The sequence below is a fragment of the Pleurodeles waltl genome, chromosome 9 (genome assembly GCF_031143425.1).
Source record: "Pleurodeles waltl isolate 20211129_DDA chromosome 9, aPleWal1.hap1.20221129, whole genome shotgun sequence".
Classification (NCBI taxonomy): Eukaryota; Metazoa; Chordata; class Amphibia; order Caudata; family Salamandridae; genus Pleurodeles; species Pleurodeles waltl.
In genome coordinates this window covers 1181598988-1181617694 of record NC_090448.1, presented here as the reverse complement: position 1 = coordinate 1181617694, position 18707 = coordinate 1181598988, and the positions used below count along the sequence as shown (strand labels likewise).

The 18707-nt window shown below is 49.7% G+C and overlaps 1 protein-coding gene across 7 annotated transcripts in view; it reads left to right on the top strand.

Moving 5' to 3' along the window:
- Nucleotides 1-18707, top strand: part of RALGAPA1 (Ral GTPase activating protein catalytic subunit alpha 1) — a 623631-nt gene that overhangs the window by 534315 nt on the left and 70609 nt on the right. The gene's annotated exons all lie outside the window — the stretch shown is intronic.

Sequence of the window (18707 nt, the reverse complement as noted above, 5' to 3'; positions counted from 1 at the left end):
CCCTGAAGTTGCGGGTACTTACCTGCAAGCTGTTTCTTTCTGAGCGCCCCCTGTCGCCATAAGATTCCTTTGGGGCGCCCAACACCAGCTTTGACCTTTGTGCCTGGTCAGCCCCTTCGTGTCTTCGTAAACGTTGCCCTGTGGACAGCTTAACCCCCGAAGACTGGGTTCGTAAGTCAAATACTTACCTGTGAATTGTGTTGTTTTTCTTCCCCTAGGACTGCACTGCTTTCTGAGAGAAATTGCACCGCGTCCACTTTTGAAACTGAAAAGTATTACTTACCGGTAAATTGTTTTATCTGTGAATTCTAAACAAAGTACATTTGATACTTGAAAGTGATACCTTCTTGAAACTGTACTTACCTGCACCAAAGATCCTTTTGGTTCTAGAAATAAATTAACAAAGTATATATTTTGTATACATAAAACAATTAGCCTGGAGTTAGTCTTTGAGTGTGTGTTCCTCATTTATTGCTTGTGTGTGTACAACAAATGCTTAACACTACCCTCTGATAAGCCTACTGCTCGACCACAAATAGAGCATTAGTATTATCTAATTTTGCCTCTGTAAAGCCTTACGTTGGTATAGTGTATACAGAGCCAGCTTCCTACAGTACTGTTGAAGGGGGTTGGGGGGGGGGGGGGGGGGGGCACTAAATAACCCTCTACGTCCCCCACTCATCTCTGATAAAGTCTTACACTGTGGCAACTTGTACACTTTAGGGAGACCAGGATGCTCCTAGCATGTTAAATAAATACATCCAGGATGTGTAAAACACTGCAAATCACCCCGGAGGGTCTCAAAGCGCTGAATTGTAGGCACAGGGGGTACTTGGGGCCTGATTTAGTTCTCGTCAGAGGGGAATACTCTGTTTCAAACGTGACGGATATCCCGTCCGCCGTATTATGATCCCATTATATCCTATGGAGAGCGCAACACAGAGGACGGGAAATCCGTTACGTTTGTGACAGAGTTTTCCCTCTGCCCGGATCTAAACCCGTCTCTAAGTGGTTTTCCCAGAATCACAGGATGTTGAGCCGATGCCAAGACTTAAACCTGATTCCCCAGCTCTGGATTTGGCAGCTCGGGCCTTATGCCACTTCTTGTATTTGCTTGCATTCCTAGAAGGGATAACTGAACATACCTGCAGTGTTTTAACTGTTAGGTATGTGTAGAGAGCTGCTAATTTTAGATAATAGTGACACTGTGGCTGCCAGGAAGGGGGCATCGGGTCTTCCCTCCACGTGCCCCCCTCTAGATCCAGCTCTGATGGCCAGTAAGGCTAGGACCCCCCCACACACCAGATTCCAAAGCACACTGGGCCTGTTGCTGCTGTGTGAAGCCCTGCTCAGACACGTCCTCTTCATCCCTGCCTCATCATCCTCTCTAAACGGGGCCGTATTGATTGGCACCTGCTGCTTTAATCAATCAAGCCGACAGGCAGAATTACAGCAATCTGTCATTATTGATGAGTGTTTTCGAAGCCTCTGTGTCTCTGCTTCGACTTTCATTTCTCTGCAGCCGGTATGTTTTTGGCGGGAGCCACGTCGAGGGCTTTCTTGTCCTCAGAGCGCCATGCCTGGCCCTGATCGTGCTATTACAGACCTAAGTGCCCCTCTGGGGACTGGGATTAGGCAGTGCTCGCTGTAGCCGTCGCTCCATCGGGGCAGCAAGCAGCTCGAGAGATGCCATTATTCATCCAGCGACGATGCAGAAAATCGGGCTCATTGCCCAGCAGATAATTCAGCAGCTTCGCTTTAAAAGCCCTTCACATGGTCACCCATGGGGACGACTGTTCCTAGCTGCGTCCAGGGATTCTTGTTTAAACTCTTTTTGATACTAGCAAACCTGCAGTAAACTGCCTCTGTGTGCAACAGGTGTCTGATGGTGACTTCTAACTGTATATTCCTCCCATTGGGAAAGTCCCCAGCCACCTTTCTGGATCCAGAACCTACGCTAAAAGCCCTCCGGACCCATACCACCGATAGGTAGGACCATGGACCTCCATTGTGAGACTGTCCTGTTTCCAGATATCATGGCAAGGAGCTGCAATGCACTGCCTCAGTGTTCAGCAGGTTTCTGGTGGGGACTTTTAGCTGCAGATTCCTCACCTTGGGAATCTTCCCAGGTGCCTTTCTGGAACCAGAACCTCTGAAACGACCTCTGCACTGATAGCTCCAATAGTTGGCACCATTGACCACCATTGTGACTCTGTCCTGCCGTATGATGACAACTGCAATGCACTGCCCCAGTTTTCAACAGGTTTCTGATGGCAACTTCCAGCTGCAGGTTCCTCACCTTGGGAATTTTCCCAACCGCCTTTCTGGATCTATTACGGCTGGTACAGAGCTCTGCACCGAAAGCAGCAATAGATGGGACCATTGGCCTCTATTGTAACTCTGTTCTACCTCCAAATATGACGACACAGAGCTGCAGTGCTTTGCCCCCCGTTTCAACAGATTTCTGATGGTGACTTTTAGCTGCAGATTCCTCATCCTGAGAATCTCCCCAGGTACCTTTTTGGATCCTGATGCTCTGGTACACAGCCCTCCGCACCAGTAAGTGGGGCCATCGACCTTCATTGTGACTCTGTCCTGCCATACGATGCAGCTGCAATGCACTGCCTCTGTGTGAAACATGTTTCTGATGGTGAATTCTAGCTGCAGATTCATCTCTTGGGGAATCTTCCCAGGCGTCTTTCTAGATGCAGAAGCTCTGGTAAGAGCCCTCCACACCGATAGGTGGCACCATCGGCCTCCACTGTGGCTCCGTCCTGCCACCATGCAACGTAATACCAGCAGACACATTATGTAACCACAGACATCAGATGCCGTAACCAGAGCAGATACGCGCGGTTACTCATTGAATAGCTGACAGCTCCTCGGAGTCACCACTGCAAGCTACTTGTGACAAGACAGGGAAGAACAATCCAGCCCTCTCAACTTATTGTGCCACTCTGGCCAGTGCAAACGGTTTAGTGTATTGTTTTCCTCAAGTAAGTATTCAAAGAGATCAAAGGAATAGTGGTAGCGATGCCACAGGTTACCGTGACACCTGCATGGCAGTATGCAGCGTGGCATGCCGATAATTGCGCTCACACAAGTAAAGACAAAGCTCCACAGTTACTGCTGATGACTGGATGTTGAACGCATGATACCACCAACCACCAGAATTAGAAATAACTGGGGTGGAGATTAGGCAGTAGCCATAGTTAGACACCAAGATCAAAGCGGTATTAAGGGCTGAATTGTTGCAATACATGTGCCTAAGCGCACTTATCTGCAGGAAAATGGTAGACTGGCTGAGCGTAGCGGTCCTTGTTTGCAGCTAAGTGGGCGGGCTAGATGTGCTTGGGGAGGGTTCTTATCTTCATAGACTAAACTCACTGGATGGGAAGTGAGGGCAGAATCCACATCTGTCCTGAGACTGTAGACTTCCAGATCTTCTCAAACTGTTCTTCCAGCTGATCCAGTGGGTTTAGCACTCAGTAAATGAACAGATCCACTGACTAGTGATTATAGTTGATGATTGATGTGCTTTGTTTGTTTGGGGTGTGACTGTTGTGTGTAGTTACCTTAATGGTCGTGATGTAGGCTGTTTGTTGGTGGCTCTTCAGTGTTTGGTGGTGATGGTGTTTTCTGATGGATACTTCTAACCGCATGATCTTCACCTTGCAAATTTATCCAGGCGTCAGACTAGACCTGAAAACTTTTCAGCAGTAACACTCCAGAAGTGACGCACATATACGCATAAAACCATCACCCATGCGTGCTGACGTCAGTTCCTTTCTTTCTGCACCTTCATATGCACATCCAAAGCTTCTCCTTGTTCTTGGACCAGCCTTTATTTCAAAATGTATCCAGTATACAAGGGAAATGTCCCCCCACTAAAACCAGAGGGTTCAAACTGTGCAGTGACTGTTGCAAACATGTCTGTGACAGACCCACTCGAAGTCTGTTTGTGATGCGTAGGGTTAAACCATGACTGCAATGCCTGTTGCAACTGCACCCAGATAAACCCGAAAGCTATATAGGAACACAAAGGCAAACTCTACATCACCAAACACTATAAACTCTGTGCCGTGTCCGGTCGAAGTTGAAAGGAAGGTCCTGTTCCCACAGCAGGTCCTCTTTGCTTTCGAATCATAAGAAATCCAAGAGCGAAGTGGTCTCTTCCCACCACTATCAAACTCCAGAGTGTGTGCAAGAGTATACCTCCTGGTCTCGCTCCCAATCTCCATTGTAGCCAATCCCGTCCCTGGTCCTGACTTTCCAGGTCCGTCTGCGGCATTATAGCTACTAGAAGCATCCTGGGAGGCTAATATTTGACTGTTCTGAATTTTACTGACTCCCTCTTATGCGCATTTGAGTGCCAAGGAGCTGCAGGGGGCTCCAGTCATACTTCTGCCTCTGAGTCCGCTCTCGGTGTTGTTTATGCCACTTGAACCCACATCTAGTCCAGCAGCAGCTTTGGTGCCTGCTTCAGCGCCATCCCGTGTGTGGGTCCCACTTTGAGGATACACAGCCTCTATGGTGCTTTCCGACTCCAAACTGACACAGCCACAACCTTGACCGAAGTCGTGACCTGTGTGCAACTTCTTGACAATTACAGTGACAGGGATACCTTGCCCTTGCCTCATGGTAGGGCCCACATTTACCTAATTTATTTGGCACTGATTCTGAAAACGAAACTATGGTGACTGGATAATTACGTTCCCCAGTGCGATGAGGACAGCTGGTATGAAGAGCTTCAGTATGCCAGTGGGCTTGACACTTAGCCTGATCCTGGTTTTGTATCTTCCACAGGTCCTGCTATTGAGGAATGTCCCTCTTACGCTGTTGTGATGGGAAGGGCGTGATGCGAAGGGCAGCGGTACAATTACCAGCATTGAAAGAGAAAACCAATGTTTTGACTGGGGTTTTTCAACCTAGCCCAACTTCAACTAAGCCACTCTTACCATTCAAGAAGACGCTTATTAACACCCTTTTGGGGTACCTGGGCCAGGCCCTCTATAGGGCCACCCGACAATAGACAGGATGCCGTCTCCACTGCCCTCCGCCTGGTGACCCTGTCTTCTTCCTCAACAGCCCACTCCTGAGAGCCTGGTGATTCAAGCTTCCACTAGCAGGATCAATCCAGATGCTTTTCCTACCATCCTTCCTGACCAAACTTGAGACTTTTTGTCTTTCGTAAGCCTTATCTTAGGATCGGTCAGTGCCAGATGTCTTCTTGGTTGCTATTCCCAGGCCCTTTGGGATACACTGAGTCAGATTTTAGTGACCGTTCTGCAAGACCTGAGTCACTCAGGCTACTCTGGATGAAAGCAATGTGTCAATATTTGTAATACATTTAGGACTGGACATTACTGATTGCCTAGGATGTGCTATGGGTACCTGTATTGTTCTCTGCTGCCATACCTGGATGATGTCCACAGGCTTCTCCAGGGATGTCCATGCATCTTCAATGGATATGTTTTTGGATGGGTCTCGTTTTTTGGGAATAGAGCAGACTCCGCCTTAGAGCGCTTTAAGGAGAGCAGAGCCCTGGTGCATTCCTTAGGCCTGTCTGCTGGCTCAAGGCAATTTCATCAGCAATTTAAACCTCTTCGGGCTGTGGCTGAGGTTTCCCCTTCTTCCAGTGACAGACCTCTCCTCCACCACAATAAGATTTTCAGCTGTTTCGGGGCTGAGGCCGTGGTTCCTGGAGATGACAAGGACAGCAGGGACAACATGCATCTCATTCCACCTCCCCTCCAGCGGCTGCAACCACAAAACCGCTTTAGTATGTCCTTATCAGCACACAGCCACCCTGTTGGAAGCAGGATCCGATATTTTCCCCAGGGGTGGCAGGCCAACACGACGGACAAGTGGGTCCTACAGATTGTCCGCCAAGGCTAGGCCCTTGCATTTCTTTATACCCTGCCTCACCTTCCTCCGTCTTTGGGCTGCTGATGGAGGATCATCTGGCCATTTAACAACAGGACATGCAGGCCCTTTTGGCAAAATAGGCCACAGAGAGGGTTCCAGCCCAGGAAGTAGGAACCAGATCTTGGTCCTGCTACTTCCTTGCACTGAAGTAGGTGGGAGGCCTTTGTCCTATTTTAGATTGTCGCCCTCTCAACGTCTTCCTACGGAAGGGCAATTCAGGACACTCATGTCCTGGATCCCGGAGACTGGATGGTGGCACTGAACCTGCAGGATGCTTTTTTCACATCCCTGTCCTGCAGGCCCACAGGCGCAACCTGCAGTTCAGTAGTGCACAGCTTCTCAGCTTGCAGTGCTCCCCTTTGGGGCTCACCAGCGCCCCTCGGATGTTCATGAAGATAATGGCGGTGCTCGCAGGAGGTCCGGGATACCAGTCTTCCTCTACCTCGATGATTGGCTGTTGAAGGTGAGCTTGCCCCATCCGTCATAAACCACCTCCGAACGACAGTGAACATCCTAACATCGTTGAGGTTCACTATTGATAAGCGAAGACACACTTGACTCCTTTGCAGCCGCTCCCTTTCATCTGAGCTGATGTGGATACTGTAAGGTTTTGTGCTTTCCCCTGGAAAGAAGAGTCCAGGGCATTCAGTCTATGAGCCTGATGTTTCATCCTCTGCCCTAGATCTCAGTGCAGGTGACTCTGAGGCTGGGATTATTGGCCTCCTGAATCCTGCTGATGTTGCATGCCAGATGGCACATGCAGGCTCTGCTGTGGGACCTGAAATTCCAGTGTCTAATTATAGCCAGATTTCGGAGGAGGCTGCAGCAGATCTGCTGTGGTGGTCATTGGACCATGGTTGGGTCTGTCCCTCTCTCTACCCCACTCAGAGTTGACGGTGAACATGAATGCATTGCCTCTGGGTTGGGGAGGCCCGTGGGGTATTGTGGCGATCAGAGGCCTCTGACATCAAGCGCATCACCCTCACCTCCACTAGAGACAAACACCTTCCTACCCTCTATGAAAGGAAGAATGGTGCAGGTGCTCATGAACAGTACCACTGCCCTGTGGTACTGAAACAAGCAGGGTGGAGTCCGAGACCCTGTGCCAGGAGGCATTGCACCTTTGGAAATGACTAGACTGGCAAGAGATTTCTCTGGTGGTGAACTACATAGTGGGATCTTAAAATGCGAGGGAGGACGAACTCAGCCCGCAGGTACCTAGCGGATCACGAATAGCAGTTACACCCAAAGATGGCACAAGCAGTATTCCGTCTGTTGGGAGAACCCTGGCTCAGTCTTTTTGCTACCGCCAAGCACTTATGTGCACTGGAGTTTCCAAAGCACCCCTCCCTTGGAGACGCCTACTATCTATAGTGGAGCTGAAGACTTCTCTGTGCCTTCCTGCCACTGCCTCTTCTGCCAAGAGTTTTGAAGATGAGGAACAAATGGCCCCAAGTCATCCTAGTGGCATTGAATTGGGCCAAGAGAGTGTGGTACCCAAAATTCTTGGGCTTGAGCATCTGTCCTCTGGTCAGACTGCTGCTTCTGTCACAACAGCAGGGCTGAGTGTTCCACCCGGGCCTGCACACCTTGTATGTCCATGCTTGGAGATTGAGTGGCAGCAGTTGACCTGCTTTGACCATACCACAAGGTTGTTGATGTCATCTTGGCAGTAAATCCGTGTATGATATGCCGTAACAATGGATTGATGTGTGAGGGAACTTCAGGATGTCTATGTAAATCAGACTTACTCCACCACTTTCTTCCTTGATGTGTTGGTTTTGAGGACTAGACCTTCCTTTCTTCCGACAGTAGTCACTCCCTTTCATGTCACTCAGGCTAACACCCTTCAAGCATTGTTTTCTCCATCTCATCATTCTAAAGAGGAAGATAGACTTCATTGTTTGGCTCTTACAAGAGCATTGATTTTCTGTGTCCATCGTTCCAAGGAACACCAGTTGAACGATCTACTCTTAGTAGGGTTTTCTAGAGCTGAAAAAGGTAAGGCAGTGCCAAAATAAACCATCTCCAGATGGATTGTTCTGGGTGTAGAGATCTGCTCTGCACTAAGAAGCAGCCATCAGAGGGCTTACAGGCTCCTTCCACCAGGACCAAATCTGCTACTACTGCATTAGTATGCGGTGTGCCTTTCCTGTACATCTGTCTAGCAGCCAAGTGAGCTTCTGTATACATGTTCACAAATCACTATTGCCTGACAGTCCAGTCCGTCGAGAGGTGCATTTTTGCCCTCTCAATCCTGCAGGACTTTTTGATCTGAGCCAGTTCACAGACCCATCGCCTGAGGAGATACTACTTTGGTATCTATTCACAAGATGAGGATTCTGCACTTAAGACTTATCTTTCAGAAGAACAAGTTACTTACCTTTGGTAGCAATCTTTCTGGTGGATACTCTTAACTGCAGATTCCTCACTGACACTTCCACTGATCTGTGAACTGGACTCTTACATCCAAAGAGGTGCCAGTCTAGAGATCTATACATTGGTCATACCAATTTGCCAATAATTTGTGTCTGATGGTGCAGACAGCCTAGTGGTGATGCTAATATGCAGCTCTGCACGTCACATTCAGAGCGGACACAACTTTGGTGTGGACCTGCGTGTAGCCACCTACCGGCTCACAGAGGTACTACTGACTAGTTTCCAGATCCAGCCTGACACCTTGGGAAATATTCACAAGGTGAGTTATCTGCGGTTAGAGTATCCACCAGAAAGATCATTACCGAAGACAAGTAACTTTGTCTTCAGCAGGTTATTTTGTGGTAATGATGTAAGCAGTTTGGAGGCGATGGCTGTCGTACAATATTTCTTTTCAGGTGAGGACCTTGTATGCTGTTTGTTTGGCGGGATGTTGCTGTACACGATTTGTCTAGTGGTGGGTTTGCTGCATGCTTGATTGACAAGCTCTGTTTATTTGTTTGATTTGGAAGCTTGTGGTTTTGGTGCTGTGTAGCGCTTACACTTGCTGAATTGGCACTGCATAGCCATACCAGTGGCAGAGTGGTGCCCTATAAATGTGTATGATATTTGATGGGGGTTGTAATCTGTTTGGTGGTGATTAGTGGGGTAAGCTATTTGAGGGTGAGCTTTGTTCTCGTGTTGTCGGAACATGGTGTGATGCTTTATGGTGATGGATGTTGGAAGCTGCTTAGTGTTGTTGGGTGTTATCTTCTGATGAGATGGTCTTGGAATATCATATGTTTGCGTGATGGTGGTGATGCGTCCTGTACGATGTGAAGCATTTTTTAGTATATGAGTTTGATGTTGCTGGTTATTGTAATCTGGTGCTGGAATGCTCTACAAAGTCTGTGTGGTGTTTCTGAGACTTGTATGTTGTTTGGTGGTGATTGTTATTTAAACTCCTGGTTTGGTGTTGGAGTGCTGCATGATGTTTAGTGGTGATTTCTGACTACTGTTGGGTTTGTTGGGTGTTGTAAACGGTTGTTCTGGTGCTGGAATGCTGTATAAAAGTGGTTTCCAACCTGTGGTCTGGGGCCCTTGGGGTTCTGCGTAGCCTCTTCAGGGGGTCTATGGCTACTTAGAAAATTAAAGAATATTAAATGATTAGTAAAGTGAATATACATAAAGTGGCTAAATGTACAATTGAAATTCTGAAAACATACTGTAAGTGTCAAGGAATTTGATATTGGAGGCCAAAAATTAAATTAGTGTCCTTGGATTGATTTCTGGGAGCCGCGCAGGTGCATTAAACAGAATATAATATGGACAATGTGTGGCTTCAAATGAATTTTAAAAAGCTCCAACTATTAAAATTGTGTTTTTATTTATATTTGTTTGCATGGGTGTAGGGGTTTGATGAATACTTGTTTCTGTATTGTTTTGCGGTTCAAATCATCAACAGTGTTTACGCTGAGGTCCTCGACTTCAGTAAAGACTCAAGGGGAGAGGGGTGTCCCAGATTCCAATAATGATTCAGTGGGGATCCCCAGGCTCCAGTAATGATAAAGTGGGGGTCCACAGAAGCCAAAAGGTTGCGAACTACTGCTGTATGATGTTAGTGTTATGTTGGTGAGAGTTGCATGTTGTTTGGTGGTGATTGTTATTTAAGCTGTTGGTTTGGTGCTGGAGTGTTGTATGATGTTTAGTGGTGATTTCTGCATGCTGTTTGTGTTTGTTGGGTGTTGTAAGTTGTTGGTGTGGTGCTGGAATGCTGTATGATGTACGTGTAGCTTTGGTGAGAGTTGCATGTTGTTTGGTGGTGATTGTTATTTAAGTTGTTGGTTTGGTGCTGGAGTGTTGTATGATGTTTAGTGGTGATTTTTGCCTACTGTATGGGTTTGCTCTGTGTTCAAAGCTGTTCTGGTGTTGGACTGCCGTATGATGTTAGTATGATTTGCTGACAGTTACACGTTTACTGCTTGTTTTTTAAGCTGAGAATGGCTTCTGTGAAAGGGGAGGGTCCAGACGGATTACTTCCTGTAAAGAATGCCGTTTTATGAGGGCTGTGGGAACTAAAAACCGGAGGGCCTGGACCCCAGTCCTCCTACTAGCATAAGTACTGTATTATTGAATGGTAAGATCCCACAACTGAAGTATCTTCTAGTTGAAAGCACTGAATGCGCAATACATGACATAAGTCAAATTCAGCAGTCTTTAATTTTAAAGTAAGTAGAATTGAAAGGACATCAAAAAGGCAGTATCTCAATTGGTACGTTTTGAGTTAAGAGGAGATTAAGTTCCAATGTTCAACGATTTTGCTGCCCAATTGGCACAATTTTTAGTTCAGGGGAAATTGAGTTCCAATGTTCAACGGAGTTGCAGCCAACACGTGTTTCGCCCTTTATTGCAAGTACGCCAGGGCTTTCTCAAGGCACGTTACATAGAATAGAAGAATCTTCTGACAAAATTGTCTCAATTGTTGATACAGATCGAAATAGACGAAAAACGTCCCAACGAGTCCTGCGGTTAATCACAGGACGCGTCGGGACGTTTTTCGTCTATTTCGATCTCATTCAGTGCTTTCAACTAGAAGATACTTCAGTTGTGGGATCTTACCATTCAATAATACAGTACTTGTTTTTTAAGCTGTTTGTCTGGTGCTGGAGTGTTGTATGTTTAGTGGAGATTGTCGCATTCTGTTTGGGTTTGTTAGGTGTTGTAAGCTGTTGGCCTGGTGTTGCTGAGAGTTGCGTGTTGTTTGGAGGTGATTGTTATTTAAGCTGTTGGTTTGTTGGAGTTTTGTGTGATTGTTTAGTGGTGATTTTTGCATACTGTGCAGGGCTGTAAGCTGTTGGTCTGGTCCTGGAATGCTGTATGGTGTTTCCGTGATGGTAATGAGTGTTGTGTGTCATTTGTTGTTGTAAGCAGTAGAGTTGTGTGTTGTATGTTGGGTTCTGTTGTTAGGATGTTTGTTGGGTGGTGATGAGTTCTGTATCCTTTCTGGTGGTGAAGAGTGTTGTGTGTGATTTGGTGTTGTAAGGAGTAGAGGTGTGTGTTGGTTGGTGGAATGGTTGTTTGTGATTTGGTGTTGTAAGTAGTAGTGTAGAGCTGTGTGTTTGTTGGTTGGTGGTGATGAGTTCTGTATCTTTGCTGGTGTTGATGAGTGGTGTGTGTGATTTCGTGTTGTAAGCCGTAGAGTAGAGTTGTATGTTGGTTTGTGTTGTTGGGATGTTTGTTAGGTGGTGATGAGTTCTGTGTCCTTTCTGGTGGTGAAGAGTGGTGTGTGTGATTTGGTGCTGTAAGGAGTAGAGGTGTGTGTTGGTTGGTGGAATGGTTGTGTGTGATTTGGTGTTGTGAGTAGTAGAGTATAGCTGTGTGTTTGTTGGTTGGTGGTGATGAGTTCTGTACCTTTGCGTGGTGGTGGTGAGTGTTGTGTGTGATTTGGTGCTGTAAGGAGTAGAGCTGTGTGTTTGTTGGTTGGTGGTGATGAGTTCTGTATCCTTGCTGGTGGTGAAGAGTGGTGTGTGTGATTTGGTGTTGTAAGGGGTAGAGGTGTGTGTTGGTTGGTGGAATGGTTGTGTGTGATTTGGTGTTGTGAGTAGTAGAGTTGAGCTGTGTGTTGTATGTTGGTTGGTGGTGATGAGTTCTGTGTTCTTGCTGGTGGTGAAGAGTGGTGTGTGTGATTTGGTGCTGTAAGGAGTAGAGGTGTGTGTTGGTTGGTGGAATGGTTGTGTGTGATTTGGTGTTATAAGCAGTGGAGTAGAGCTGTGTGTTTGTTGGTTGGTGGTGTTGGAATGTTTGGTGATGAGTTCTGTACCTTTGCGTGGTGGTGGTGAGTGTTGTGTGTGATTTGGTGTTGTAAGCAGTAGAGTAAAGCTCTGTGTTTGTTGGTTGGTGGTGTTAGAATGTTTGGTGGTGATGAGTTCTGTATCTTTGCTGGTGTTGATGAGTGGTGTGTGTTAGTTTGTGTTGTAAGCAGTAGAGTAGAGTTGTATGTTGGTTTGTGTTGTATGTTGGTTTGTGTTGTTGGGATGTTTGTTAGGTGATGAGTTATGTATCCTTTCTGGTGGTGAAGAGTGTTGTGTGTGATTTGGTGCTGTAAGGAGTAGAGGTGTATGTTGGTTGGTGGAATGGTTGTGTGTGATTTGGTGTTGTAAGTAGTAGAGCAGAGCTGTGTGTTTGTTGGTTGGTGGTGATGAGTTCTGTATCCTTGCTGGTGGTGAATAGTGGTGTGTGTGATTTGGTGTTGTAAGTAGTAGAGTAGAGCTGTGTGTTGTATGTTGGTTGGTGGTGACGAGTTCTGTACCTTTGCCTGGTGGTGGTGAGTGTTGTGTGTGATTTGGTGCTGTAAGGAGTAGAGGTGTGTGTTGGTTGGTGGAATGGTTGTGTGTGATTTGGTGTTGTAAGTAGTAGAGTAGAGCTCTGTGTTGTATATTGGTTGGTGGTGATGAGTTATTTATCCTTTCTGGTGGTGAAGAGTGTTGTGTGTCATTTGGTGCTGTAAGTAGTAGAGTAGAGCTGTGTGTTTGTTGGTTGGTGGTGATGAGTTCTGTATCCTTGCTGGTGGTGAAGAGTGGTGTGTGTCATTTGGTGCTGTGAGGAGTAGAGCTGTGTGTTGGTTGGTTGGTGGTGATGAGTTCTGTATCCTTGCTGGTGGTGAAGAGTGTTGTGTGTCATTTGGTGCTGTAAGGAGTAGAGCTGTGTGTTGGTTGGTTGGTGGTGATGAGTTCTGTATCCTTGCTGGTGGTGAAGAGTGGTGTGTGTCATTTGGTGCTGTGAGGAGTAGAGCTGTGTGTTGGTTGGTTGGTGGTGATGAGTTCTGGATCCTTGCTGGTGGTGAAGAGTGGTGTGTGTCATTTGGTGCTGTAAGGAGTAGAGCTGTGTGTTGGTTGGATGGTGGTGATGAGTTCTGGATCCTTGCTGGTGGTGAAGAGTGTTGTGTGTCATTTGGTGCTGTGAGGAGTAGAGCTGTGTGTTGGTTGGTTGGTGGTGATGAGTTCTGGATCCTTGCTGGTGGTGAAGAGTGGTGTGTGTCATTTGGTGCTGTAAGGAGTAGAGCTGTGTGTTGGTTGGTTGGTGGTGATGAGTTCTGTATCCTTGCTGGTGGTGAAGATTGGTGTGTGTGATTTGGTGCTGTAAGGAGTAGAGGTGTGTGTTGGTTGGTGGAATGGTTGTGTGTGATTTGGTGTTGTAAGTGGTAGAGTAGAGCTCTGTGTTGTATATTGGTTGGTGGTGATGAGTTATTTATCCTTTCTGGTGGTGAAGAGTGTTGTGTGTCATTTGGTGCTGTGAGGAGTAGAGCTGTGTGTTGGTTGGTTGGTGGTGATGAGTTCTGTATCCTTGCTGGTGGTGAAGAGTGGTGTGTGTCATTTGGTGCTGTAAGGAGTAGAGCTGTGTGTTGGTTGGTTGGTTGGTGGTGATGAGTTCTGTATCCTTGCTGGTGGTGAAGAGTGGTGTGTGTCATTTGGTGCTGTAAGGAGTAGAGCTGTGTGTTGGTTGGTTGGTTGGTGGTGATGAGTTCTGTATCCTTGCTGGTGGTGAAGATTGGTGTGTGTGATTTGGTGCTGTAAGGAGTAGAGGTGTGTGTTGGTTGGTGGAATGGTTGTGTGTGATTTGGTGTTGTAAGTAGTAGAGTAGAGCTCTGTGTTGTATATTGGTTGGTGGTGATGAGTTCGGTATCCATGCTGGTGGTGAAGAGTGTTGTGTGTCATTTGGTGCTGTGAGGAGTAGAGCTGTGTGTTGGTTGGTTGGTGGTGATGAGTTCTGGATCCTTGCTGGTGGTGAAGAGTGTTGTGTGTCATTTGGTGCTGTAAGGAGTAGAGCTGTGTGTTGGTTGGTTGGTGGTGATGAGTTCTGGATCCTTGCTGGTGGTGAAGAGTGTTGTGTGTCATTTGGTGCTGTAAGGAGTAGAGCTGTGTGTTGGTTGGTTGGTGGTGATGAGTTCTGTATCCTTGCTGGTGGTGAAGAGTGGTGTGTGTCATTTGGTGCTGTAAGGAGTAGAGCTGTGTGTTGGTTGGTTGGTGGTGATGAGTTCTGTATCCTTGCTGGTGGTGAAGATTGGTGTGTGTGATTTGGTGCTGTAAGGAGTAGAGGTGTGTGTTGGTTGGTGGAATGGTTGTGTGTGATTTGGTGTTGTAAGTAGTAGAGTAGAGCTCTGTGTTGTATATTGGTTGGTGGTGATGAGTTCGGTATCCATGCTGGTGGTGAAGAGTGTTGTGTGTCATTTGGTGCTGTGAGGAGTAGAGCTGTGTGTTGGTTGGTTGGTGGTGATGAGTTCTGGATCCTTGCTGGTGGTGAAGAGTGGTGTGTGTCATTTGGTGCTGTGAGGAGTAGAGCTGTGTGTTGGTTGGTTGGTGGTGATGAGTTCTGGATCCTTGCTGGTGGTGAAGAGTGTTGTGTGTCATTTGGTGCTGTGAGGAGTAGAGCTGTGTGTTGGTTGGTTGGTGGTGATGAGTTCTGGATCCTTGCTGGTGGTGTGGGTGCAGTTCTATCCACGGGGTCTCGTACTGATGCTGCAACAGCCCGGATTACTTGGGTGCATTTCTTCTTTGCAGGTTTCCTGCTGCGGGGGAATGAGGGGGTGTGAACACTCTGTAACTCACAGGTGGTCAAGCAGACCCGCCTGGGTGCCCGGGGAGCCACCGTGCAGCTGCCCAAGAATGCCAGGGACGCGGCACTGAAGTCGGATCACTGCTGGCACCGGACAGGGCGATTGACCCAGATTTGTTGGGACAAAAGGGGGCGCCTGCTGATATTCGGAGATTAGCGCCGTGAATGGGACAGGGCGGGCCTCGGCGTTATCTCCCCCTCCATCTGTGCCCATCAGTGGCGGGGGAGGGGGGAGGACGGCCCTGGAGTCCCTCCTGCCCCCATCTGTTGCTGCCAGGCACATTCCCAGGCTCGTAAGCAGTGCCGCCCCCCATGGCCCAGCCTGATAGCTGGGGGTCCGCCCGGGCCCCGCCCCCAGATGGCCCAGCCTGATAGCGAGCGTGGGGTCTTGGCTTCTCCGCGCTAGGGGCCACCTCGCATTTCAGACCTCCATCTGGTTTGTGCCCGTGAGCTCCAGACGCCGCGCCCCCTCCCAGCCCCCATATGGTCCAGCCTTGGAGATGGCTTGGGGCCCGGCTTCATGCCTCGGCTGGGATCAGAGGCGGCCCCCAGTGCCCAAGGAAGCCTCCATGGGAAGGCAGCAGATCCCTGGGGGGTGGTCGCTGGAGGAATTATACAGGGGCTACAACAGATCATTAGGGGAGGGCTGCAGACGGCTGGTTGGAATGTGGAATCAGAGGGTAAAGGAGAGTGTGCAGGAGAAGGGTAGAGGGCTGCACAGCACTAGCAGGGAGTGTGCAGGAGGGTGGAGGGCTGAACTGCAATAGTGGGGAGTGTGCAGGAGGGCGGACGGCTGCACAGCACTAGGGGGAGTTGAGCAGGAGAAGGGTGGAGGGCTGCACAGAACTAGCAGGGAGTGTGCCGGAGGCTGGAGGGATGAACTGCACTAGGGGGGAGTGTGCAGGAGGGCGGAATGCTGCACAGCACTAGGGGGAGTTGAGCAGTAGAAGGGTGGAGGGCTGCACAGAACTAGCAGGGAGTGTGCAGGAGAAGGGTGGAGGGCTGCACAGCACTAGCAGGGAGTGTGCAGGAGGGTGGAGGGCTGCACAGCACTAGCAGGGAGTGTGCAGGAGGGTGGAGGGCTACACAACACTAGCAGGGAGTGTGCAGGAGGGTGAAGGGCTGAACAGCACTAGGGGGGAGTTTGCAGGAGGGTGGAGGGCTACACAGCACTAGCAGGGAGTGTGCAGAAGGGTGGAGGGCTGCACAGCACTAGCAGGGATTGTGCAGAAGTGTGGAGGGCTGCACAGCACTAGAGGGAGTGGATGCCGGAGAATGGTGGAGGGCTGCACAGCACTAGCAGGGAGTGTGCAGGAGGGTGGAGGGCTGAACAGCACTAGAGGGAGTGTGCAGGAGGGTGGAGGGCTGCACAGCTCTAGCAGGGAGTGTGCAGGAGGGTGGAAGGCTGCACCGCACTAGCAGGGAGTGTGCAGAAGTGTGGAGGGCTGCACAGCACTAGTAGAGAGTGTGCAGGAGGTCGGAGGGCTGTACAGCACTAGCAGGGAGTGTGCAGGAGGGTGAAGGGCTGAACAGCACTGGGGGGACTGTGCAGGAGGGTGGAGGGCTGCACAGCACTAGGGGGAGTTGAGCAGGAGAAGGGTGGAGGAGCTGCACATCACTAGGGGGAGTGGATGCAGGAGAAGGGTGGAGGGCTGCACAGCACTAGGGGGAGTGGATTCAGGAGAAGGGTGGAGGAGCTGCACATCACTAGGGGGAGTGGATGCAGGAGAAGGGTGGAGGGCTGCACAACACTAGGGAGAGTGGATGCAGGAGAAGGGTGGAGGGCTACACAACACTAGGGGGAGTGGATGCAGGAGAAGGGTGGAGGGCTGTACAGCACTAGGGGGAGTGGATGCAGGAGAAGGGTGGCGGATTACAGAACACTACGGGGTGTGGATGCAGGAGAAGGGAGGAGGAGCTACACAGCACTAGAGGGAGTGGGTGCAGGAGAAGGGTGGAGGACCTACAGAACACTAGCGGGGAGTGGATGCAGGAGAAGGGAGGAGGAGCTGCACAGCACTTGGGGGAGTGGGTGCAGGAGAAGGGTGGAGGACCCACAGAACACTAGCGGGGAGTGGATGCAGGAGAAGGGAGGAGGAGCTGCACAGGACCAGGGGGAGTGGATACTGGAGAAGGGTGGAGGGCTCCACAACACTAGCGGGGAATGGATGCAGGAGAAGGGTGGAGGGCTGCACAACACTAGGGGGGTGCGGATGCAGGAGAAGGGTGAAGGGCTGCACAACACTAGGGAGGTGCGGATGCTGGAGAAGGTTTATGGATTACAGAACACTAGGAGGTGTGGATGCAGGAGAAGGGTGGAGGGCTGCACAACACTAGCGGGGAGTGGATGCAGGTGAGCAGTGGAGGGCCTGCAGGGGACTAGTGGGGAGAAAAGGGTGGAGGGCCTGCAGGAGACTTCTAGGAATTGGGTGCAGGCGAGGATGGAGAGTTGCAGGAGAGGGTGGAGGCCTACAGAACAGTTGTGGGGAGTGGGGAAAAGAGAGGTGAAGGTTCTGCAGACAAAGAATTAACTGCTTCCAGGAGAGCAGGGAATGTGCACGGGAACGGAGGTGGGCCTTTAAAAGCTAACATGGGTGTAGGAGATCAATGAGAGGTGTGGGGGGTCTATAAACCCAGAAAGTGGTGGAGTGTGCAGGCAGGTGTGGAGGGGCTGCAGATGTAGAGAGTGGTGGGATGTACAGGCAGATGTAGAGAGTGGTTGCAGGTGTAGAGAGTGGTGGGATGTACAGGCAGGTGTGGAGGGGCTGTAGATGTAGAGAGTGGTGGGATGTACAGGCAGGTGTGGAGGGGCTGCAGATGTAGAGAGTGGTGGGATGTACAGGCAGATGTAGAGAGTGGTTGCAGATGTAGAGAGTGGTGGGATGTACAGGCAGGTGTGGAGGGGCTGCAGATGTAGAGTGGTGGGATGTACAGGCAGATGTAGAGAGTGGTTGCAGATGTAGAGAGTGGTGCGATGTACAGGCAGGTGTGGAGGGGCTGCAGATGTAGAGTGGTGGGATGTACAGGCAGGTGTGGAGGGGCTGCAGATGTAGAGAGTGGTGGGATGTACAGGCAGGTGTGGAGGGGCTGCAGACGTAGAGAGTGGTGGGATGTACAGGAAGGTGTGGAGGGGCTGCAGACGTACAGAGTGGTGGGATGTACAGGCAGGTGTGGAGGAGCTGCAGACGTAGAGAGTGGTGGGATGTACAGGAAGGTGTGGAGGGGCTGCAGACTTACAGAGTGGTGGGATGTACAGGCAGGTGTGGAGGGGCTGCAGACGCAGAGTGGTGGGATGTACAGGCACGTGTGGAGGGGCTGCAGTCGTAGAGAGTGGTGGGATGTACAGGCAGGTGTGGAGGGGTTGCAGGACAGGTGTGGAGGACAGCAGACCTATAGAGTGGTGGATGTTCATCCAGGTGTGGAGGGGCTGCAGCACAGGTGTGGAGGGGCAGTAGACCTATAGAGGGGTGGATGTATGACCAGGTGTAGAGGGGCTGCAGGACAGGTGTGGGGGACAGCAGACCTAGAGAGTGGTTGGGTGTGGAGGGACTGCAAGACGGGTGTCGAGGGACAACAGACGTATAGAGTGGTGGCATGTGAAGGTAGGTGTGGAGGGGCTGCAGAGGAGGAGTGGAGGGACTGCAGACCTTTAGAGTGGTGGATGTAACAGGAAAGGCATGTAGGGGTTTCAGGACAGGTGTGGAAGGACAGCAGACCTATAGTAGTGTGGTGGGATGTAAAGGCAGGGCATG